A 10,989-nucleotide genomic window follows, 5' to 3' on the forward strand; every position below is an offset into this window, starting at 1 on the left:
GAAAGTCAAGACTCTGGGGTCACAGCTGGCAGAGTGCCCCCAGTTGAAAGAGGTGGGAGGACCTGAGATGCTGGGCCCGGAAGTCTGCAGAGGGCCAGCTGATGATGTCCTTCCAACGAGGACGGGGTGCCCGTCAGACCATGACCCCCTAATGGCCTGCATTTTGGCGGTGGCCTACCCTGAGTTGGATGACCATTTGAAGGCAGCACAGCAGCCACAAGGGGGTAAGTACAGACCTAACTCATGTTTGTCCCTTTACCAGGTGATTGAGTGAGGGAACAGAATGTTGGCTCTAACAATGTAGTAAGTGCAAATTGTGACAGATTTCCTGTGCACACATTGACGTACCGTAGCCATCAGTGGCACAGAGGTGCGCACATACAAATGTATTTAGAGGTATGTCACTCAACTATGATCTTCCCTCAGTAGAATAACATATAATGGCACGCAGATGACTGTGTCATATGTGTACCACTATACTGCATTTTCTACTTTGGTGATTGTAGATACCTGCCATCAGGTAAATCCTCCCAAAGTAATGGTGGTATGGTGCGTAGATCCTTGATCTCTGTCCTCTGTAATGTCTCAAGATTCCTCTTTATGTGAAACATAGAGTCTGACATATTCTATTAATCACCAGTTTTCTAATGCTTTCTGATGAATAACAGCAGCATGTGAGGCTGTGATGTCCACCTGACATGTCACATGACCTACAAGGTCAACATCTTCACACCTGTTACAAGGTAATCCTCCTTGGCAAGTGAGGGATGTACATAGACATTTGTGACGCCTCATCAGAGTTGAGAACACGGATGTTAGATACCATTGAGGTGTTCCAACATTTCTATGGGCATATATATATTGATATCTTAAGCTAGGAATGTTACAAGCTTTCTAATGTTCTGTTAGTGGATAGTGGTCACAAAGCAGTTCCTAGGGCATACTGTTGTAGGCATAACACATAGGCAATGGTAGTCTATTCACAGTTACATTCTTGACAGATATGTATCAATTTTATGTATCATTTGGAAGGTCCAGGGAAGATTCAACATTGCAAATAGTTATGTATACTTGCTGTTGCTATGAAGGATGTGGCAAATGAGTCCTGGCTGTTTGGGAGCCTAATGTTGGCATTGATACTTATGTGGTGCAGGTGTGGTAGTTTACATACATGTGAGTAGTAATGTAAGTGTATCTTGGCTTGTGGCATGCATCATGGTAGGTGTACCTGTCATGTTAGCAAAACAGATGTGCTTTGGCACAGAGAATATTCCACAGACAGATGTGAGGCTTGGCATGGCTGATGTGTGTGTTGTGATGTACCCACTCAGTACGTGGCCCAATGATAGACTAATAGCATGATTAGGTAGGTCTTATTGTCATCTTGCTGCGCAGTTTAGTTGCCCACATTTCTGGTACACTCTTTTTGACATCTTGTGGTTATGTATGGGACATAGGTCAGAGCTAACTTGGCCCTAACTTGACTGTTGTTGTTTGTTGTCTGAAGCCAACAACCTAGATGATGTGGTCCACATTGTATTTTAAATACTTGATACATCATTATTGGTGCATGTGTGTCTGACAGGTGTTCTGACTCCTTCACCTTAACTTGCTATGTATGGCAATTTGAGCTCTTACAGGTTTGCATATGTCCATTGCGTATGGTTGTAAATATGTGAAATGAAGAAGGTTTGGCTTGTCTACACTATGGGGGTCATTGTGACCTCGGCGGTCGGCGGTCGGTGGTAATGTGGCAGTAGTACCGCCACGAGGCTGGCGGTACATACCGCCACATTATGACATTGGCGGGTTGGCTGAAGCCAATCCACCAATGTACCACTCCGACCACCATGGCAGTAGCCGCCGCCGGGCTGTAGATAAGAATCTCCAGCCCGGTGGCCGCTATTGTACCACCTCAGGCATTTTGACCCTGCCTACTGACATGGTTTTCATGGCGTTCGTAACGCCACGAAAACCATGGGGGTAGGCCCTGTCAGTGACATCCCTGTGTTAGGTGATCAAATCATGTTACACACTCTATTGTGAGTGGGGTTTTATCAAAGAAGGTCCTCCCAATTAAAACCCAGCATTTTGATGGTTTTACCCACTAGGAAGACTTAACATGACAATATAGGTTGTCTGAATTTAAAAAGTACACAAAACTATGGAATCACGACATCTTAAAAAGTGTGGGGGTAGTACCTTTTTAACAGACCCTCATCAGAGCTTGATTTTGAATTGATATTGCACAAAAATATTTGTGACTGTGAGTTGAGAGTCTACTTTCATGTCTAACTTCAGGTGGTACTTGGTGTTCACTTCAGTACCCTTAATGTTGTGGTTTTAAAAAAATCAAGCATTTAAGCTTAATGCATAATTGTGTTTTAACAGCCTACTCTGCTTAGTACTTGGGCCATGAAAATCATGCCTCAGATATATTGTCATAGCTTTAAATGGAAACATACAACACATTCATTAAAAAGGCAAGGGCAGGGCTTATTTGATCAATTCCTTTTTGAGCACACAACGATAAGTATCGACAATTAGGGCCCGTTGTTGGACTTTCTCTTTTGAGAGCACTATATGTCACAATCTGAACTTCTCTTTCCAACTTTGGTGCGCTGAGACGGTTCCTAACTTCAGTTCTTGAAGGTTCTGGTCTGTCGGAGGTAGGGGTGACTCTTTTTGGTAGCCACGGTGCTGCTGACAATGCAACACCAAAGCAGACTGTGTCTTCCAGATGGAGTCCCAAATAGGAAAAAACCTCGAAGGAAAAAACCTCTCAAGCAAGTGTGAACTGGGGAAGCAAAAGGAGAAGGCCAGGAAATAGGCCAGAAAACAAAAATACTTCAGATAAGAGCAGAAAACACCAAGGACTCAAAATAGGAACAGGAAGTGCCAAAAAGAAGGAAGGTTCAGCCAGCAGGATCAGGATACGCCAACAGGAGCGAGGACACACCAGCAGGAGCACGGAGTGTTGCAACACAAGGAAAATAAATGTGTAGCCCCTTATATACCCATAGACAGGAAGTGATGCAACAGGAAGTAAAGAGCCTCCATCTTGGATAGGGAAAGATAAATGAAAGAGATAGGAAAGGTCGCCATGTTAGGCTTGTGAAACAAAACCCTACCCTAGGCATTCTGGGAATAAGACTGTGAAAATGGGAAGAAGAACTGCAAGAATATGGCCCCCCAGGCACGAGAATGACTACTAGCCAGTTTGTAATATTGGCATCCCAAGCGTAAGGTAGGTTTGCAAGGGTCCAAGCAGAGTGTTATGTTGGAGTCGTGGTTCCAAAACTGGAACCGAGGCATTCCTAAACTGCTAAAGACATAGTAACAGGACACAGCGTAAACCTGTGGTGTGCCCAATATGAATAAGAAGCAGGAGTTGTGGAATGCACCCACGATGCCAAAACAACAACAACCGGCCGCCACATAGAACCGCAGCATCTCTCCAGAAGAAGAGGGAGGTGCTGCAGGCTGAGCCACGGCCCTTGGTGGTGAAGGGGGTTGTGTTGCGGGCTAGACTACAGCCCGCGGTGCAGCACTATAAAGAAAAATGCATGTGTAAGTAGACATGGTTTGTCTTGTTTTTTTCTCACCTAAATGTTACTCAACGGTACGAGTTGCCCTACATAACTAGAGTATAAAATTGATAGCACAAATTGCCTTTAAGTTTTTCACACCCACAAAGCTGAAGATATGGGTGCAGAGGTATATACAAACAGGTCACACATTAGTGAGTGCAAACTGTGCACAGAATGCTTGCGGCATCTGTAATTTTGTAATGTGTCCCATGTACTAATACGCTGCCTCACAAATTGCCCATTTGCAGGAGGTTGCAGAATGGTCTGCCTAATGAATGTTAACTAGGCAGGTCAGTATTTACAGTCCTCTGGGATGGGCCACCAATACAGGAATGGTGGTCCTCAAAGGATGGTAGACCTCCATCCCTTCATTTGCATTCTGAAACTAGGAAGATATTTTGTATCACCCATATTCCTTAAAGGATTGCTTATACCAGTCCCTATTTCTTACAGGAAGCAGATGTTGCTTTAAAAAATAAATGTTGCTTGTTTGGGAGACATTGAGTCAGCAGGGAGTGTTCTCCTGGGCCAATACATAATCCCTCCAAACCCGCCGAGTACAATTTCCAAAGTGGAAGTGTAGGAAAGTACCATCTTGCCTGGCATGTTACCCCCATATTTCACTGTATATATGTTGTTTTAGTGTATGTGTCACTGGGACCCTGCCAGCCAGGGCCCGAGTGCTCATAAGTGTGCCCTGTATGTGTTCCCTGTGTGATGACTAACTGTCTCACTGAGGCTCTGCTAACCAGAACCTCAGTGGTTATGCTCTCTCTACTTTCCAAATTGTCACTAACAGGCTAGTGACCAATTTCACCAATTCACATTGGCACACTGGAACACCCTTATAATTCCTTAGTATATGGTACTGAGGTACCCAGGGTATTGTGGTTCCAGGAGACCCCTATGGGCTGCAGCATTTCTTTTGCCACCCATAGGGAGCTCTGACAATTCTTACACAGGCCTGCCACTGCAGCCTGAGTGAAATAACGTCCACGTCATTTCACAGCCATTTACCACTGCACTTACGTGACTTATAAGTCACCTATATGTCTAACCTTCACCTCGTGAAGGTTGGTGCAAAGTTACTTAGTGTGTGGGCACCCTGGCACTAGCCAAGGTGCCCCCACATTGTTCAGGGCAAATTCCCCGGACTTTGTGAGTGGGGGGACACCATTTCACACGTGCACTATACATAGGTCACTACCTATGTATAGCCTCACAATGTAACTCCGAACAAGGCCATGTAACATGTCTAAGATCATGGAATTGTCACCCCAATGGTGGGGAGACAATTCCATGATCCCCCGGGTCTCTAGCACAGAACCCGGGTACTGCAAAACTGCCTTTCCCGGGGTTTCACTGCAGCTGCTGCTGACAACCCCTCAGACAGGTTTCTGCCCTCCCGGGGTCCAGCCAGGCCTGGCCCAGGAAGGCAGAAGAAAGGACTTCCTCAGAGAGAGGGTGTTACACCCTCTCCCTTTGGAAAAAGGTGTCAGGGCTGGGGAGGAGTAGCCTCCCCCGCCTCTGGAAATGCTTTGATGGGAACAGATGGTGCCCATCTCTGCATAAGCCAGTCTACACCGGTTCAGGGATCCCCCAGCCCTGCTCTGGCGCGAAACTGGGCAAAGGAAAGGGGAGTGACCACTCCCCTGAACTGAACCTCCCAGGGGAGGTGCCCAGAACTCCTCCAGCGTGCCCCAGACCTCTTCCATCTTGGATTCAGAGGTGTGCTGGCACACTGGACTGCTCTGAGTGGCCAGGGCCAGCAGGTGACGTCAGAGACTCCTTCTGATAGGCTCTTACCTTTCTTACTAGCCTATCCTCCTTCCTAGGTAGCCAAACCTCCTTTTCTGGCTATTTAGGGTCTCTGCTTTGGGGAATTCTTGAGATACCGAATGCAAGAGCTCACCAGAGTTCCTCTGCATCTCCCTCTTCACCTTCTGCCAAAGGATCGACTGCTGACTGCTCAGGACGCCTGCAAAACTGCAACAAAGTAGCAAAGACGACTACTGCAACCTTGTATCGCTTCATCCTGCCGGCTTTCTCGACTGTTTCCTGGTGGTGCATGCTCTGGGGGTAGCCTGCCTCCTTTCTGCACCAGGAGTTCTGAAGAAATCTCCCGTGGGTCGACGGAATCTTCCCCCTGCAACCGCAGGCAACAAAAGACTGCATCACCGGTCCTCTGGGTCCCCTCTCAGCATGACGAGCGTGGTCTCTGGAACTCAGCAACTCTGTCCAAGTGACTCCCACAGTCCAGTGACTCTTCAGTCCAAGTTTGGTGGAGGTAAGTCCTTGCCTCCCCACGCTAGACTGCATTGCTGGGTACCGCGTGATTTGCAGCTGCTCCGGCTCCTGTGCACTCTTCCAGGATTTCCTTCGTGCACAGCCAAGCCTGGGTCCCCGACACTCTAACCTGCAGTGCACAACCTTCTGAGTTGTCCTCCGGCGCCGTGGGACTCCCTTTTCTGACTTTGGGTGGACTCCGGTTCACTCCTCTTCTAAGTGCCTGATCTGGTACTTCTGCGGGTGCCGCCTGCTTCTGTTAGGGCTCCCTGACTTGCTGGGTGCCCCCCTGTCTCCTCATCCAAGTGGCGACATCCTGGTCCCTCCTGGACCACAGCAGCATCCAAATACCCTAACCGCGACCCTTGCAGCTAGCAAGGCTTGTTTGCGGTCTTTCTGCGTGGGAACACCTCTGCAAGCTTCTTCACGACGTGCGACATTCATCATCCAAAGGGGAAGTTCCTAGTCCTCTTCGTTCTTGCAAAACACCAAGCTTCTTCCATCCAGTGGCAGCTCCTTTGCACCCTCAGATGGCATTTCCTGGGCATCTGCCCACTCTCGACACTGTCGCGACCCTTGGACTTTGTCCCCTTGTTTCAGAGGTACTCAGGTCCGGAAATCCACTGTTGTTGCTTTGCTGGTGTTGGTTTTCCTTGCAGAATCCCCCTATCACGACTTCTGTGCTCTCAGGGGGTTGTAGGTGCACTTTACACCTACCTTACAGGGTCTTGGGGTGGGCTATTTTTCTAACCCTCACTGTTTTCTTACAGTCCCAGAGACCCTCTATAAGCTCACATAGGTTTGGGGTCCATTCGTGGTTCGCATTCCACTTTTGGAGTATATGGTTTGTGTTGCCCCTATACCTATGTGCTCCTATTGCAATCCATTGTAACTTTACACTGCTTGCATTACTTCCTTTTGCTATTACTGCATATTTTTGGTATTGTGTACATATATCTTGTGTATATTTGGCATCCTCATACTGAGGGTACTCACTGAGATACTTTTGGCATATTGTCATAAAAATAAATTAACTTTATTTTTAGTATATCTGTGTATTGTGTTTTCTTATGATATTGTGCATATGACACCAGTGGTATAGTAGGAGCTTTGCATGTCTCCTATGTGATGTGAAGTGACCTGAATATCTGGGAGAACAACTCGACAAATGTATATGCAAATGCACATTAGAGGACATGGAAATCTAGGCTTCACATAGTATAGCAGACACAGTATAGCAATCATCACAATTTTAAGGGCACAGCATGAACCTTATGACCCCGTTTTATCCCCACCTTCTACTGTCCAAGTCACTAACCCCTCTCTTCAGTGGCCCAAGTCCGGATTGACTTTGTTTTCGAGAGAGAACTCAAATAAAGTGCTATAAGAACAGTTGTGGTGCAACACATTCTCTCCTGCCACAGTTGATACACTTATGACTGTTTCACCACAACTAAAATGCCGCTTGCAGCTTATCTGTCAACCTTAACCTTAATGAAAACAACATAACCATTGCCCCAACCAAGTAATCTGTTTTAACCTTCCATGATGAAGTAGGCCAAAGCAACTACCAGTTCAGCGACTTTAAATGAAAGCTAAAAGGGATGGATGTAAATAACTGAATCAATTCTATTCCGGGGGCGGGGGAGCGTAGCTGGGGAGAGAGGGGTCGGTATTCAATTGAGTGGTCTGCCATATTGGCATGTGTTGAATCTGCCCGATAATTGATCCAACTGTGATGAAACATGCTTGGGGCTGCTTGTGTACCATTGAGAAGGACATGGTCTAGCAGTACGAGCAGGATTTCTCACTTAGGTGCTGGGTAAATACTAATTTGCATTAGTTTAAATACGGTTTTATTACCATAATACACAGAGGAGCTAATAACGAAGAAATGAAATGGTTTCCAGAGGACTTCCTAGTGCTTAAGACTGATTGAAGCATTTTCATCCAACTCTTTTGCAGCTCATGGATGTAAACTAGAACCTATGAGAAGGGGAAAAAGACTTGGGTATACATGAAGAAAAACATATCAAAATAACTGGAACATAAAGCGTTGCAAACGAAAGAAAATAGGGAAATGTATATTTTACTCCCACAACCTCATCTTTATACGACTTCTTACAAGAGAGAGTTCTAAAATGTATATAATGTTGCTTTGTTTGTTTAGATAAGAAAATGACTATGAACAAGTTTGCTGCAATAAACTTTAGGAGACAGTTCAATGTAGAATTTATTTCAGAGTGTTATCTTTTCAGGGGTTCAAGTATGTTGTCGCAATTTAAAATGCTAATATTTCTGTCCAACAATCACTTATGTTTAGGATTGCCTACTTCTGGTGGTGGTAGATCTCAAGTACAATTGGGCATTACTGAGGATGCTGGTAATTCAGGAGGAAATAACGGGATTTACAATCATGGTAAATAACAGGCAGCCAATGTAAGTTTTCCCTGGGTCTTTTACAGGAAGGGTTTGACTGCTGCTTTCCGCAGTTGGAATCTCTATGTGTAAAAGAAAACAATTGCCATTCCAGTGGCCCCAGTAACAGGAGATAAGGTCACCTTGTAACAATGGGCAAAAGGTTCTTAGGTCTGCTACTGCAGTGATGCTGCGGCTTGTAGCCATCTCTACACCTCTTGGATGGTACCAAAACAAGTGCTCGAGGATTAAAAAAAGAAACACCCAATAGAACAGAATACCTTTCAACTCTCTTCTCAAGCTGTCCTCTTGTGATTGTGCAAATGCAATTTTTTGATTATTCATCATTGATATGTTTATCTGACTTCAAATGTAAATGCCTCCTTTCATGACATGTCTTCCTTAAATATCCAGCTGCCCTCGCCCCGTCCCCACCTTCCGTGGCAGGTTGTAATATTGGCGCACTTTGATCCTACCACCACGCATCTCCTCCCAGCAATGTAGGCAGTTGTTGTGCTCGTGTTTGCCTCTTTGTTGCTGGGAGACAGAGCATTGCAGTCTTCCCCAAGGTACCTAAAAGCATTTCCTTTTGTTTGCTCACTCAGTAACCGACAAACACAAGCCTTTTCTCTGTAAATTGACTTTGGCCCCAGGCCTTAGTCACCCTTGCCTATCACTCTCTTGCACACGTGCTGTCATTTGCGGTATCGTTTTTTTCTCTTTCGAGAGCTTATTCTTCTTTTCTTGCGCTCACCACTACACAGTGTTGTGTAGGCACGCCGGAGGAGAAATGACAACAGAAAGAGAGGGAGTACCTTTGCCCCACGTGTACTTCTGGGATGTCGGTTAGGGGCCCGCTCCTTTAAGTCCCTTTGTAGTTTCTGTCCAAGTCAGTTCACCACACAGCATCATATGCATGTGGTTTTATCACTGGATACGTAGCTTTTCATGTCTGGCAGCATTTAGACATTTAAAAAACAAGGAAATAAAGATTGCTGAGCAGCCCTTTCACCCATTGTTTGACTCATTCTACTGAACAGTGGTTTGTGGAATTACATTAATGTCCATAGTACTCATTATGCACCCGTACAATACAGTGAACATGCTGGGCTCTATTCACAATGGTAAATTTGGTCATAAACATAAGTATATGACTGAATGTAAATTTTTTCTTACGTATGTTAGAAATGCTAATAGGGCTCCCAGGCAACTGTTAGACCATTTCCGCATGCAAAGATTTCTGCCATGATTGCAGAGTTTTCCACCCCTGCAAATCCCTCACAAAGAGCGGGATAGAGGGTGTTCTGAGGTGGGATTACCCTTGGAAGTTTGTAAATGCTCACAATCATTGAGGTTTATTGCCTTTCAAAAACTCCTCTCATTCACATTTCCACCCTAGAAAGGGTTGGATTTTTACTCTAGTCAATTTGTCATAAACCCCTTTCCAAATTGAATGGATCACCCCTAGATCTGGTGGGGGTGAAGGGATAAATGTATGTACATGGAGAAAAATATGTTCCCAATGGAAAGACAAATATATATTTGTGCAGGAGATCCTAATTTCCCTGTGTGAAGTTCTCCGCTATGGAGATACAGTGGCACAAATTTTCAGTCATAGTCCTGGAAACTTTTGAGAATTCCAAAAAGCAGGGAATATATGTGCAGGCAGACGTGGTGATCTCTGCTCCTACTTTTCCAACTTTATTTGTGAATCGGGTCCACTATCCAGCTACTTCAAGAAAAAGACATTTAGGGCCTAATTACGAGTGTGGCAGTCATAAGACTGCCACACTTGCTGTGGCTGTCAGACTGCCGCGGTTGTGGTGTCCAAATGCCACATTACGAGGTTGGCGGGCAGCCCTGCCAACCTACCGCCATCTCCTCGTGGATGGGAGATCCCGACAGGCTGATGGCAGAGCAGGTTGGAATCAGCCAGGGTGGCGCTAAAGTCAGTGCTGCGCTGCCGATTACAACCTGGTTCTCCAACAGCCTTTTCATGGCAGTTTCATGCCATGAAAAGGCTGGCAGAGAACAGGTGCAGGGAGCCACAGAGGGGCCCCTGCCCAGCATCCTCATAATGTATACTGTCTGCTGTCGATTACGAGCCTGTGACAATGCTGCCACCACTTTCCCGCTGGGCTGGGCTGACCTGCGGAAACCTTGGTTTCCACCAGTCATCCCTACAAGAAAGTCTTAATGGGGCCAGCGGGGAGGTAGCCAGCCCGGTGGCAACCACCCAGTCAGGAGTTTGGCAGACGGGTGTTCCCGTCTTCCATACTCATAATCAGGCCCTTAATCCTGCAGGCCACAAAAAAGTCATTTAGGAGGAAAACATGTTGAAATACCAAAGTACTTGATTTACACGACATAACAACAGCTCTCTTTTGTCTCTTTCTTGACTGTCTGCAAATCAAAGGTTTAACCATTGTCATGCAGTGTTCCCAGATGATATTTCAAGACTGGTGATCTGTTTTTTAAGCCAGTTAATTAACAAGAGCAACTTTCCCACCAAGCCCTGCAATATTTGGTACATCATCTGTCTCCCCCACACCCTTGCCATACCTCTTTCCCTCTTGTCCAGCCCATCAACATCTTACAGTCCCTGCTGTTGGCCTGTAGCTCAAGAGAATTTGTGATAAAAAAACAACCCCTGTCAGGTTGCCTTCTTATCTATCAAAGAGAAGATAAACCTGAC

Source organism: Pleurodeles waltl, chromosome 1_2, assembly GCF_031143425.1.
Source record: "Pleurodeles waltl isolate 20211129_DDA chromosome 1_2, aPleWal1.hap1.20221129, whole genome shotgun sequence".
NCBI lineage: Eukaryota > Metazoa > Chordata > Amphibia > Caudata > Salamandridae > Pleurodeles > Pleurodeles waltl.